Genomic DNA, 15,075 nt, shown 5'->3' on the forward strand with positions numbered 1-15,075 from the left:
ATCATAACTCTACCGGCAGTATCCAGGGAGGAAACAGGGGACAGCGTTTGTATGGAAAAACGGCGGTGTGGACTCCTCTTAAAGCACAAATCAAAAGGCGTGATAGTTTTTCCGTAAAGGGTACTACAAAATGCAAACATTGTGGGATATACTAGGGCTTACTTTGCTCGCTCTGATTATGTTAGCTCTATCTTCCAAAGATTCAATCAATGTTGTACTGTACAACATTGATTGAATCTTTGGAACAACAACTTGTACACATCATACACATTTAAATTACAAACACAACATAAATATATATATATACATATAATAAAACTGTAGTAATGACAATTCTGTACATTAAAGATATTCAAAAAATAATAAGCAGGGACTGTCACTACATCGCTATAGAAGCCAAAACTGTGGTTAGTTTTTTATCTGTCTGTCTGTCTGTATTTTTGTTCCAGCATCACACGAAAACTAATGATCCGATTTGAATGCGGTTTTCGCAGATAGATTTGTATTCTTCCAACTTAACATTTGATGTATAAATTTTTTTCCGCCACCTCTCTAAGGGGTCAAAAGAGGGGGTAAGATTTTGTACCAAACTTTTTTCTTTAACACGAAAACTACTAATCCGATTTGAATACGGTTTTCGCAGATATATTTGTCTTCTTCCAACTTAACATCTGCTTGCTTAGCACGGGGATTGAAATTTGTTTCCGATCTTCGTAGACAAAATATAACTATAGTTTTTTTGATAAGAGATCCTACGTTTAAGTAAATAAGGTCGTAGATACATTGTCAATGTTATTTTATTTTGAAGTGCATTTTGTGGACTGTTTTTATTACCCATTGTTTAGCGTGGGAAAATTGAATTCCACCCTCAAAGAATCTACATCGCCAAAGTGCTAGACAAATTGTGTAACATTTTATACAATGTTTATAAATCCGAGCTCGCAAAACAATAAGTCGTAAAAGTTGCTCGAAAAACTTACATAAAAAATGATTATTGTTGCCGATGAATCTACGACCTTAAATACTTTAAATCAGGAACTATTTTCCAAGAAACTATAGTTATTTCTTGTTTTTATCTATTTCTTCTAGATCGACAATCCCCGTGCTAGGACAGCTGCTGGTGTATAATTTTTTCCCCCCACCCCTCTAAGGGGACCAAAGAGGGGGTTAGATTTTCTATCAAACTTTTTTCTTTAACATGAAAACTACTGATCCTTTTGGTTTTATTCCAATTAAACATCTGCGCAGCCTAAGTTATAAATTAAGAGTGTTTTTTTTTTTTTTAATATATTTTATTTATTTCAAAAACTTAAAAACTAATACATTTTAAACCTCGCCAAACCAAAGTTTAACGGCGAGATACGCTCAATAACCTTTTTTTTATACTATTCTATTGTATACATTGTGCACTAAAACTATAGTGGACTGAGTCAATATGCCAATTACCAAACATCTGCTTTTTAAAATCCATCACAAACAAAAATTCTTGGGCATTGTTTAACATCTGTTACTAAAATAATAGGATACACAAGTTTAGTAAAAAACGTACATGTCGCGATTTCAACTTAAACTTTCTAAATGTTCTAAAAAAAGAAAAATTGAATATATATTTTATACTTAGCTTAACCTATACATTTATATGATTTATATACGATATGTCCGATGACAGACTCAAACATTTAGCACTTCGACTTTTAACTTTTTCTTAATATCTAAGCTTTGGTGACAGTTTTTCCTCACCCCTTAATATATTGTATTTGTTACATATTTCAGGTACTAAATACTTATTTGTCCTCTCTCCATAGTAATTTTTAATTTTAGGTTTTATCAATCTTTGCTCTCTAGCCCTTTTAGTATTATATTTATTATCTATTGCTTTCTTATACTCGCTACTAAAGTAATATTGAATACCGATTAAATATTCAACTTTTTTGTCAATGGGTAAGATATTAAATGTTTTAAATAAGTTCTTATAATCTTTTTTATACTCTATTTTTTCCTTTTTACTTAATAAGTACTTTATTAATCTTAGTTGTATGCTCTTAACATTATTTAAATATGTAGTAAATGTTCGCCCATACACAATTAAACCATAGCTTAACAGAGAGTCTGCGAGGGCGAAATATACAACTTTTAAGGTGTCTACATTTAGTACTCTCTTGAGCTGATAGAATTTACCTAACACTGATCTTAGTCTGTTACATACATCTGATATGTGTTGTCCCCAGTTGAAATTTCTATCTATCCTTAAACCCAAATATTTAAAATTGTCAATATAAGAGATTGGTGTACAACTACATTTATCTTTATTTAAGTGAAGGCATTCATATGAGTGGCCTATTATTGTTAGATCGTTTATACTGACATTCTTTGCTCTACGATTATGTGGCGAGTGCAGGTGCATACATTGGGTTTTTTTTAGATTTAATATAATACCATTATCGTGCGCCCACTTCGTTATGTTTTCGAAATCTTCCTGTATGTTCGCGCGCGCTTCTGATACATCCTTCGAGGCGTACACCACACTCATATCGTCCGCATATATAAATTCCTTACACTTCTTTATCACATTCACCACTCCATTCACATGCATGGTGTATCCGACGGGGCCGTAGACGGAACCGGTGGGCACACCCATACTCACATCCTCGTCATCGCCAGTCACCCCATCTATCACCGTTCGTATTTTCCTGCCGCTCAAATAATTCTTAAACCACATACCGGTCGGCCCACGTATACCACATTCATCCATCGCCTGTATTAATATATTATGATCAAGTGTGTCAAAAGCTTTTTTATAGTCTATGAAAATGGCTATGACTTGTTTCCCAGAGTCTAAAGCTTCATTCACATAACCAGTGAAACTCAACAAGGCTGTAGTCGTCCCCCTGCCTCTCCTAAAGCCATGTTGTGTATCCGTGAGAATGTTATAATTTTCAAGGAATGTGCTTATTTGTTCTACGACTACTTTTTCTACTAATTTATCTATTACAGGCAGAATTGCTATTGGCCTATAATTTGCCTACTCCGAATGACTGCCCGACTTGTAAATCGGTCGTATTATTACACATTTCAGCTGGTCAGGATATACACTACTCTGTAAACACATATTAATAAGGTTTGTTAAAATAGGACTAAGCTGTTTTTTTAGATACTTAACATCTTGTACCCGTATATTATCTACACCTGCAGACTTACCACACGATAGAGTATTTATTAATTTTTCAACAAACGTTTCATTAATTTTCCTAAATCTAAAACTAATATTACATGGACCGAGTTTTCCTAAATATTTTAAGATTATACTATCTACACTACTTTTCTCTACCCCTAACCAAGAATTTATATTTTCCCAAATTTTCCTAAAATTGTAAGGGGGACCTTACAATTTAAAATTTCTGACTGTTTATATTTATTCTTTGCTATATTTATTAATTTATTTAATTTGTTTCTAAATTTAGTATACTCTAACCTTTTAACCATATTTCTAGGCTCATTTTTCCACACTTTGAATAAATAGTCCCTACGTGATATCATTTTATACAATCCCTGATCGATCCACGGCTGCCGTGTCCGTTTATTTTGTTTAATATTAATAATAATCTTACTGTCCCTGTAGAACTCATCGAATATTTGGCATAATTCGTTATATAATTTACACACATACAATTTAACCCGTACAATTGTGTCCAGTCATACTCATCGAATTTTTTAGTTAATATTTTTTCATTAATTACATTTTTAACTCTATAACTTTTTGAATTTAGATTACCTCTATAATTATTATTATTTGAAATTTTAAAAGACAGTCCCACCGCGTAGTGATCCGACGCATGCACCTCCAGGACGAACGATAGCGCTCGGCGCTTGTGGCATCTCGCTCGCACCCACACGTGGTCCAGGCACGATGTCTCGCTTCTGCCGTCGACGATCGCCTCGCGCGTTACCTACTTCCGAACTCGGTATAGCGCACTGCAGTCCTAGTTCGTACAATGTGTCTTTGTACTTTCTTGTAACCGGGCTTTCTACTCCATTCAAGATATTTATGTTAATATCTCCAATTAAAATAATTGTCTCAGATTTAGGGATATTTTTAATTATTCGTTTTCTTTCTTGTAAAAATGTCATTTTGTTATTTTGAGGCGGTCTGTATATGGCAATAATATGTGTTCTACTTATTTCTTTGATCAGCTGGCCATGCAATAATTCCGACGATCCCGTAATTCTTCCTTGTGTATCAAACGTCAATTCTTTCTTTGCGTAAATTACTATACCTCCTCCTCTTTTTTTATCTCTGCTTAATATATGGCTATTGTAATTATTTATTTTGTAGTATGCTAGGTCTTCGTTTTGAATATTTATTTCACTCAATATTAATATGTCTAATAAATACCTATTTTCTTCTAAAATTATCAATAATTCGTTAAAGTTTTTTTCTAAGGGACCTTATATTTATTTAGGTGCATTAAGTATATTTATATGTCCGTATCTTTGACTTAAGTAATTCTGTATTTAAATTTTGAATATTCATGTATCTTTTGAATTCAAAGTCGCTAAATATCGTATCATCTTGTAAATTATCGAATGTAAAAAATAAAATAAAAAATCAGGTAGTGTTTACACGTCGCGCTGTTTGCACTATTTTGAATTTTGAGCCTCTTCAAGGTCATTAAGTACTTGTTCGCTCTTTATATTATAAATTCTTTTTTCGTCGTTATTCTTTTTCATTAAAATATTTCCATTTTGCACCCATATACAGTGTGTAACAAAAATAAGTGATAATACTTTAGGGTGTGTGCGTGTTCCTTGTAGAGAGTTTACTGTGAAAGTGGCAGCTCTGAAAGAAGAAATTTTTTTTTCACTTTTGCATGGGCAAGGGTCCGAGTGTCACGAGTTTCCCCATACAAAAGTGAAAAAAATGTTGGTCTTTCAGCGCTGCTACTTTCACAGTGAACTCTATACAAGGAACACGTACACACCCTAAAGTATTATCACTTATTTTTGTTACACCCTGTATATTGGTAGCCTTTAGGTCTCATCATGCTTCTAGTCATCCACAATAGTTGTCGCTTAAACTTTGGTAACCAAAAGATCAACAGTTTCGAGTGTCATTGGATTAATATGCTGGGAACCTGTCCCCAGCCCCTACATACAGTTTCGAGTGTCTTTGGATTAATATGCGGGGGACTTTGCCCCCGACCCCTACTTGGGGGGGCTGCGCCCTATGCTGGCAATGTTGCTAAGCAAAATGGTATTGCGTCGTAAGTGTTGAGTTTTAATTATCCTTCTTTAGGAAGAAACTAAGGTATTAATTAAAAGTGAAATTAATCTAACCTAAACATACAGATTTTGAGTGTCGTTTGATTAATATGCTTTACCCCTGCCCCTACTTGGGGGGCAGGGGTAAAGCCTCTTCCTTCCTATAGTTTGTGCGTTTTAAGATGATATGGGTGACTGTTTTCATATTCCTTGCTTTTTGCTACGGGTTTTTTTACAAGAAAACAAAAAAAAAAACAAAATGTAATAAATTATATTCTATCTACAAAAACAAATGTTTCCTATAATTGTAAATGAATAAAAATGAAAAGTTGCTAAATACTAACTTATTAATATAAAATTATAAAATATATTAACTGTGAAATAGGAGTATAAAATTATTGTTACGAAAACATTTTAAAAAATGTCAGATGCATGAAACGGAACTATTGTCAATAGAGATTGACTCTGTTGAATCGAAATCAAATCGATAAAAAAGGGCGGCCATCTTAAATCGCCGGCACCACTGAAATGTCAGTACGAAATCGATAATTTCGATTGCAATTTCTTTACGAAGTGATTCGATATTTTTAAACTATCGATTAATTTTTGTTAGGTAACTTCCCTACTATTGTCAATTATAATGTGTCACGCATATCATCATAAAACGCACAAACTATAGTATCTAATGTTGCCAAGCAAAAACGTGTTGCGTCGTTAGTTTTAATTATTCTTCTTCTTTGTACAGAATTGTCATTTCTACAGTTTTATTATATTATGTATAGATGCGAAAGTGTGTTTGTTTGTTTGTCCTTTCTTCGCAGCCTAACGAAGCAACCAATCGACTTGATTTTTGGTATAGACTTAGTTGAAAGGATGGAGAGTAACATATAGGCTACTTTTGGTCTTGGAAAACATCGTGTTTCCAAAGAAGATTTGCAAGAATATTCGTAATTTACGCGATTTTCTAATTCCACGCGAGCGAAGCCGCGGGCAAAAGCTAGTAATATAATATATTATCTATACTTATAATAAAATCGTAGAGGTAAATTTTTTGTACATTGAAAATAAACTTGAAAAAACAAGTCAGGGGCATGTTAGAAGAGTAGTAGAACACATTTTAACTGTTTTTGAAATTTTTGTTTCTCTGTCTGTTTGTAATCTCTGAATCCGCTGGACCGATTTCAATGAAATTTGGCATGATTATACCTTACATCCCTGGTCAACATCTTAGATACTTTTTTTAAACCGACTTTCAAAAAAGGATGAGTTAATGTTTACTTTGCTGTTTGTGGTCAGATTTATTAATTCTTTTTTTGTTGTATAGATTGCCCGAATTTGATACCATGTTTACAATAAAATCGGCCAAGTGCGACTCGGACTCGCGCAAAAGTTGTGCTTTGTATGGGAGCCCTTAAATTTTATTTATATTCTAATTTTATTAATAATTATTAAAGTACACATATAATTAAGGATTATGTGAAAATTTCAACTGCCTGCCTGTTGTCATTATTGATATCGAGCAAAAAAGGCCAAAAAAATCATGTTTGTTATATTCCCATACAACAAACATGATTTTTTTGGCCTTTTTTATTGTTGTTTTTTTTCAGCATTTGTTGTTATAGCGGCAACAGATATACATAATCTGTAAAAAAATCAGAACTCTAGCAATAACGGTTCTTGAGATTCAGCCTGGAGACAGACAGACGGACAGACAACGAAGTCTTAGTATAATAGGGTCCCGGTCGTTTTTACCCTTTGGGTACGGAACCCTAAAAACGGTGACTTGATAAACTCAACTCAAACTCAAAAATTTTTATTCAGAATAAATTTTTTCAAATATTCTCTGAACGTCGGGGCTACACAGATGCCTACCACCGAGAAGAACCGGCGTAAGAAACTCGCACGGGGCCATCTTTTTCTAAAAAGATGGAAAATTACAAAAAATATATTATTATAAAATAACAGTGTCATTATGACTAAATAAAATACAACGAATGTACAATTATTATACATATTATAATGAAACAGCTCTGCAGGGGGCGACCTTATTCCCATGGTGTACTATCATTCATGAAATCAGTAACTTTATAGTACGCTTTGGTACACAAACGTTCTTTAACAACTTTTTTAAATCTATTAATTGAGAGATTTTGAACGCTTTCTGGGATCTTATTATAAAGGCGTATACATTGACCTTTAAAAGAATTTTTGACTTTAGTAAGTCTAGTCACCGGAATTTCAAGCTTATGTTTATTACGAGTATTTCTCCCATGGGTATCACATTTTTTCGTGAATTGATATATATTCTTTTTAACATATAATACATTTGATAGGACATATTGAGAAGCAACAGTTAAGATTCCAGTTTCCTTAAATTTTTCTCTAAGTGAAGTATTACGGGCCAACTTGTAGATTGCCCGCACAGCTCGCTTCTGCAGCACAAAAATTGTATTTATATCTGCAGCATTGCCCCACAGCAAAATGCCGTAGGACATAATACTATGAAAGTAACTAAAATACACTAGACGTGCTGTTGTTTCATCTGAAAATTGTCTAATCTTACTTACTGCATATGCTGATGAACTGAGTCTGTCGGCCAACCCAGCAATATGAGGGCCCCACTGAAGCTTGGAGTCTAGTGTAATACCTAAAAATACAGCTGTATCCACTAGCTCCATAACATCACCATTTAAAAGCACATTGGTTTCCGTTTGCCTTACATTGGGCAATTTGAATTTAATACATTTTGTTTTTTTACTATTAAGTAAAAGATTATTAACACTAAACCAATGTACAATCTTTGAGAGAGCATTATTTACTTCGTCATAACACGCATTAAGCCGTTTGATATTGAATGTAAGAGATGTATCATCAGCAAATAATACTATCCCATATTTATCTTTAATTAAGAATGGCAGGTCATTTATATAAATAAGAAACAGGAAGGGTCCTAATATAGACCCCTGTGGGACCCCCATTTCAATTTTTGCACCAGCAGATTTTTTACCATTTATCTCAACCCTCTGAGTTCTATTTGACAAGTACGATTTTAGGAGGGCGAGTGCTGTGCCTTTTATGCCATAGTGACAGAGTTTCCTGACCAATGTTTTGTGTTGCACGCAATCAAAGGCCTTTGAGAGATCGCAAAAAACTCCTAGAGCATCCTGCGACGTCTCCCAGGCATTAAAAATACTACTGATCAATTCAACGCCTGCGTCTGTAGTAGATCGTCCCTTTGTAAATCCAAATTGTTTATTATGTAAAATATTATTTATATTTAAGTGCGTTAGTAATTGATTCAGTATTATCTTTTCATAAATTTTACTCAATGTCGGTAAAATAGATATAGGTCGGAAATTAGACGGGTCCAACTTACTACCAGATTTAAAAAGAGGTAAAACTTTACTGTGTTTCATTAAATCAGGAAATACGCCACTTTTTATACAATCATTAAATATAGTCGCTAAGTAGGGCGCGATAACATCGATTATAGATTTAATAACTTTCATTGATAGGCCCCACAAATCAGTAGTGTTCTTAATATTTAGTAAATTGAAAGTTTTTAAAATGTCTTCAGGACCTACTTCTTTAATACATAGATAAGTAATGGAATTGAAGAAACTCCTCGAAATTGTGGTTTAATTGTAGATTATGAATCTGAGAATAAGAGGTAGGTTAAAGAGAGAGATGCTACATTAAATCCCGTCTTCTATAGTCTATCCTCTATCTCCGTCACAATATGTTCCTTTCCTCTATTCTGTGGCCCCCATCCCCTGTCCACTCCAAGCGGTCTTCGAAGAAAGGATTTTTCGAAACGATAAGTATCTGAGGTTCAAGTTTCCTGGGTCTTTGATGTAAATTAAAAATTTCGTGTGTAATATAGATCCAATTAAAATAGTCGTAGATGGGTGTTCAATTTTCTAAATCTCGATTTTAATAACATACATTCACGCGGACGAAGTTGCGGGCAACAGCTAGTGTCATATAAAGGACTAAAGTTAGTTCTAGGAATCCGATCATGTCACCCATGAATTTAATTCCAGCGTTCCTGGAACAAAGTTCTATTCTCAATTCTGAGATATTTCTCGTTAGCATACATCGTCGTGTTGCAAAATAATTACGCTGAATATGAAACTACAGTTCGTATCGAACCCGCTAACGACCTGTAAGTTTAATAGAAACATGTAAGTAGTAACGACCTTATTGCAACTAAAATCGTGACTTAGGAGCATCTGTGGTCTAGCGGGTAGTAGGGTCCATGTTAGATTTAGGAGGTGGTATCCACCATTGAGACATTTTTAGATACTCATTACATTATACGGACACTCGTTCGGTTAACGAAGCCATCAAGAGAAAAAAATTCAGTTAATTTCTATTTTCTATGGAATGTGCCGGCTATTTTTGACCCCCGACATTTTTGTCTAATATAAGAATGTCAATATGTGCCTGAAGCCTGAGCACAGTATCCATCATTTAAAAATATCATGTCCCAAACAAAATTACCCGTCCATATCCTTTTTATATATATATATATATATATACAGGGTGTAACAAAAATAAGTGATAATACTTTAGGGTGTGTACGTGTTCCTTGTAGAGAGTTCACTGTGAAAGTCGCAGCGCTGAAAGACCAACATTTTTTTTCACTTTTGTATGGGGAAACTCGTGACGCTCGGGCCCTTGCGCATACAAAAGTGAAAAAAAAATCGTCTTTCAGAGCTGCTACTTTCACAGTGAACTCTCTACAAGGAACACGTACGCACCCTAAAGTATTATCACTTATTTTTGTTACACACTGTATATATAAAGTGTCCATGGCGTGATGGACCACAATTAATTAATATTCATAATATTATTTCAATAATCCTTGGTGCGAAAAATAAATAACAAAAAAAGGATATGGACGAACAGTCCATAGACGGCCACAATTATATAATAAAAAATAAAAAAACAAAATTACCCAAAAATAATGCAAAGACTTTATTTCATTTTTTACTGTAACTAAGACAAAAGCATAACACAATTTAACGTTTTGCACTTACAACCTCATAACGTAAAAACCCTGTTTATGCCACAGTCTATCTACGTTTACGCCCCTTCACGGTATTTACGTCACAACCAACAAACAAAAACGCTTTGTCCTCGAATGAGGTAATAAGGCTCAATGCCAGTACTGGAATATGAATTGTTTTGACAATAGACAAAATTGTGTCAAGTGTTTGATATTATCTTACCCTTTATGTATGCATGTATGTCAGTAGAACTCGTATATAAATCAAAATACCATCCATCCAGTTCTTATAATATTCTTTCAAACTGGCATTAAGAATAATTGCCACGATGGAGGACAAAAGAAAGCTGAGTCATACTGTGAATAGCACCCGACGAATTCTTTTGATCTACTTATCTTATTATTTCCTTTATTTGGAATTGAACGATAAAGGTACGCGCACAGTTTGTCGGCGCGTGCCGGGGCGGATCGGGGCTCAGCGCAGCGCAAAATGCGCTATAGCACACTATTGCCGGGCCGCGTCGCATCGCATTGACGGATTTTAACGCTCACTGTGCCGGGGCGTGCCGGGGCGGATCGAAGCGGGCCGGGGCGGGTAGGCGCGCAATGCATGGACGGATTTCGAGCCGAGGCTTGCCGGGCCGCATCGCATCACATCCGCGCGCCGCTTGCTATAGCACACTGTTGCCGGAGCGCAGGAGGTCTTTGTCGGGCCGTGTCGTATTGACGGAAATTCGCCAAGCAAAAATCCGCGCCGATGCGCCCCGGCACAGTGTGCGATACGCGCATCCGCTTCCATACAAATTGTATGGAGGCGGATTTTCGCGATGCGCCCCGGCACGCTGAGCCCCGGCTCGGCCCGTCTCAGTGTGCTCACTCCTTAAAGCTGCATTTTAGCTCCGCGAAATCGCTTTTCTACTAAGCAACTAACAACATCTGAAAGCCTTTTAAGACACATATTGTTATGATAGTAACAATGTTATCAATGACGCCATTATAATATTATAACTAGCTAAAAGCCGAGCTTTGTAACGGCACGCGTCGTTTTTCTGCGTGGTAATAATTTTTAAGGTAGTTTTTTTTTTATATTTTAAAAGTAACCAAACCTTGAGTGACTGATGATAACACATCTACATATAATATATAAATAAAAATTGCTATGTTAAAGCACAAATCAATAAGCGAGATAGTTTTTCCGTAAAGTGTACCACAAAAGTGCTCAAGTTGTAGAATATAGTAGGGCTCGCTTTGCTCGACTTTATAATGAAAACGCTCTTAGCAGTAACTAGATTTTGTAATTTTTTTGTAACTAGATTTTTGTATTAGTACGATATTATGAGTACTCGGGCCCATATAAATTGGACCCAGTGGGTCCAATGACTAGATATGAAATTTTAACATTTTTTCATCTAGCGATTGGACCCAAGTAATTATTTTTTATGACTGTCGGGTTTATGTCCGTAGGACCAGCAAAAAAGTTGTAGATTAGAATAAAAAACAAAATAATTACTTTGTATGAAAATATTTATTGAGATCGGTCAAGGCTCAAGACAAATTAAAACTTCAAACAATTAGTAAAAATAATAGAAAATAAATCAATATTTGGCCAATAATATTAATATAAAGTATTTTAAAACTAATAACATAAGATTCTTCGTACTTCTTTTGTTTAAAATAAAAATAAAGTAGGTATTTTTTTTTCTATCTAATAAAATCACAGGTTTTATTATAAAATAATATCTTAGGTGTACCTTGTAATAGGCTACTTGACCTAATTTTTTTCTTCACGCTAATCGCTTCTTAATCATCCGTTTTCACAAAAAAAAACTAATATTTTAATATTATACACAGTAGAAACCCATGAAAATGTTGATTGAAAAATATGCCTTATAAATGGCGCCAATCATATTTTCATAAAATCATATTTTCAAATATCGACTTTATTTATCAATCATAAGCTTTTATTTGATGATAAGCGTGAAATACGGTTTCCTAGGTCAAGTTCTACTAGAAATATGAATTTGTTCAATGAAATTGAATATAGGTCAAGTAGCCTATTGTGAATTAGTTATTGTTTATAATAATAATGTAATTTACTAGGTTTAAAAACATTAGAATTGCCAGTAGGTCACTCAAATAATATTATTAAGTATGTAATAAAATATTATAATTATTAAAGTATGAGTAATACTTTCCATACATTACTTTTTCTAGTTTTTTATAATATTACAATTTTTAACAAAAATAATCCTTAGATGTTACGTTAAGTGAATTCTGTGGTTTATCTACATTTTACGCATTGATCTACCAAACACGTGTTTTTAGCCGACATCATAATTTATCCTTGAGCTGGGCAAACTTATTAAATGATGCAATCTCTCTCGCACTCATTATGCATATTGTGCAAAATGTACTTTTAAAGTAAAGCAAAAAAACAAGTACACTGTACAATGCGCATGGCGCGGGCGCCCGCGCCGATCGGCTGGTTAAGACTTTAACAGTAATAATTAACGTTAGTTTAATTACACTAAATATGTATTTTTAATAATATTTTTTATTTATTATTAGTTTTAATATACAAAATAATATGGTTACTTATAACTTATTATTTTAGTGCCAACCTTTTTTTTTTTTTAACATGGGAAAATGCTTTACGCATCCCCGGCAAATTGGGGATATCGGCCGGGGTATCCACTAAAACCCCATATAAATTATTTCTAGTATCAATATAAAAAGCTATCGAATGTTCATACAAAATTGCATTAAAAACGGTTGAGCCGTTTTAGAGTTCGCGCACAAACACTGTGACACGAGAATTTTATATGATAGATTTAATTAATATTGTCATTGATATAGAACATAAATGAATATCCTGTTCTCTATCTCCAACAATATATTCACCAGATCGGTATGCATATATCCTCAAATATTTGAATTCCTCCAACTTCACTGTGCAGGTTCCATTCGAAATGTTATTGACGAAGCAATTATACGTAACGGTCTATAAATAAATGGCCTTTATGACCTGAAGGATTAGCTATATTATATTTGCTTATCCAGACTCTATCACCTTTGCCTCGATTTCGCTATTTTCAGCCATCTTTAATACAGCTTCGATTCCAAATCTTTTCAAATTTGATTCTCATTTAAGTGTAACGGCCGCATTTAGAGACATTTGATGATTATTATCTAAACTTAATTTAATGGAGAGTTTTAGAGATAATTTGTTAATGTAAACAGTTAAATAGTAGGGAGCCAACCTAATATTAAAACCATATTTCACACCATCTCATTTACTTCCCAAATCTTATATCTGGGCCATTCCGCTACAGACGGCCCTTAACGAGAATTTTTAAAATGAGCATTAGTTACATTTTTTTATTAGAATATACGTAAGAAGATGTGTATTTACTAAAAAAACAACTTTTATCGATAAAAAATGGAATTATAGTAATTTAGAGCGTTTTTAAACAATATCATCGACGCGATGATTTTTCTCATATTTTTAAATTAAAATAGCATATATTTCAGATCAATGTTTAGTTGTAGTATAGTTACACAACAATACGTAGAAATCTTTTGTATAAATTACACGATTCAATAGTAAGTAGTGATTTAGACTACGAATAATAAAAACTAAGGAATCGTAACTACCATACTATTACCGTTTTAAATTTGGTTCCTTTTGATCTGTCATATAACGTCAGCCTAGTACCGCTCAAGGTCACCTAAATATTGCAAATGTATTGAAATGTGTACCTAAGGTACACTTTTTTGGCAAGTATTGTGGAGCATGTTTTTTGACGGAGTTACTTTTCCTTAGTTTTTATTATTCGTAGGATTTAGACGATTAATTTTGTCAGGCCAGTAAACAACTGAAAATTAAAAAAAAAAACTACAATTTGGTGCAGTTTTATTAGAAACTTACTAGTATAATTATATATTTCATGTCGAAAATTTTTAAATTTGTTAGAGAATTACGATTTAATTCACCTTTAACATATTTGAGAATTTTGATGTTGCGCCCGCGATCGTAGAAATGTTAATAATTTCTAGTACTTATTACTATAATGACTTTTATCTGGTTACATAGTTTTTTTGTTTTATGCTATTTTGAAATAAAGGCAAGTTATTTTGTAAAAATGACTCCTAGCTAGATCGATTTATCGCCCCCAAAACCCGCTATAACGATTTTCATGAAATTTATTATATAGCGGGTTTCGGGGGCGATAAATTGATCTAGCTAAGAATCATTTTTAGAAAATGTCTTTTTATTCGTGTTTTATCGATAATTGATAAACTGAAAAATATGACCCGTCCTGACATCTATTGGCGAATAATAATACTATTTTGTGAGCAACTAATTGCTTTAACGGCACAACAACAGCTTAGCTGTTGTTGTGCCGTAAAAGCTATTCCAGCAGATGGCGTTGTTAAGTAACACGAAATCAATGAATGTTTGCTATACCGAGCAAAGCTCGGTCATCCAAGTACTATTTCATTAACCCATCAATCCCCAAGTGGCACCCAGCTGCCGCATAACAATTGAAAATCTATTGTGTCTGCGATACCCACAATTAAAATACTAAACTTCCATTTCAACCCCTTTAATCAATACGAGGTGAGTAAATTTCTAACAGTAAACGATTTTGCTAAATCCTACCGAACTCTGCTGTGCATGTCTGACTAGTTCAAACAATGCCGACTGGAATCTAAATTGACGGATGCGTTGTCTTTCACCGGAAAGGCCTGTAACCTGTAAAATCTAAATACATTGCCATATACAGAAAATGTTTGTGTCATAT

Source organism: Aricia agestis, chromosome 3 (assembly GCF_905147365.1).
Source record: "Aricia agestis chromosome 3, ilAriAges1.1, whole genome shotgun sequence".
Taxonomy (NCBI): Eukaryota; Metazoa; Arthropoda; class Insecta; order Lepidoptera; family Lycaenidae; genus Aricia; species Aricia agestis.